The sequence below is a fragment of the Plasmopara halstedii genome, assembly GCF_900000015.1.
Source record: "Plasmopara halstedii genome assembly, contig: Scaffold_218, whole genome shotgun sequence".
In the NCBI taxonomy this organism is placed as follows: Eukaryota; Oomycota; class Peronosporomycetes; order Peronosporales; family Peronosporaceae; genus Plasmopara; species Plasmopara halstedii.
Window position 1 is genome coordinate 236,394 of NW_020187139.1, and position 618 is coordinate 237,011.

The following is a 618-nucleotide window of genomic DNA, read 5'->3' on the forward strand; positions in this document are numbered from 1 at the left end:
CATGATAATAGTTAAACCGTAAGCACATCAACGTGCTCGGCTCTTGCCATGTTTCGTTCTGACTCGGCCTGCTTGATGACCGCTTGGATGTTTTACCTTATAACTTCGGCGTTTCGATATATAAGTGATGCTCGTCAATAAGTTATTTGTAGCTGCAAAGTTATTTTCCGCTTTAGTCACGAAATTGGCTTAACACTACATTTGTCTGCTTATTGCACGGCCAGAATAACATTGCATCACCCACAGCTTGTCGAAGTTATTTTCGTCTGCCTTTTCCGCCGCATAATCAGTATTGCTACAGCTTTTCAGCAGTATGGATTCCTTGTACCGTATATTTTTCTACGACATGTGGTCTATCCTAACAACTTTCTTGCTCTTGTATTGATCAATCTATGTTAAATCGTCTTTCTAGTGGCCTTGTTTGTCGAGATGACATTTTTTCGGTATTGACTCAAAAGTTTACCTGGATGCATTATTTAGCAAATTCTATTGATTTTATTTAAGCGCTACAGTAGACTCCCGCTTCAATACGCCAATTGATCCGGTACGGTTTGTGCGCGCTTAACTGGTAGGTGCGTACTTATACCTGTCATACTCTATTAGACCTCTTTCAGAGAG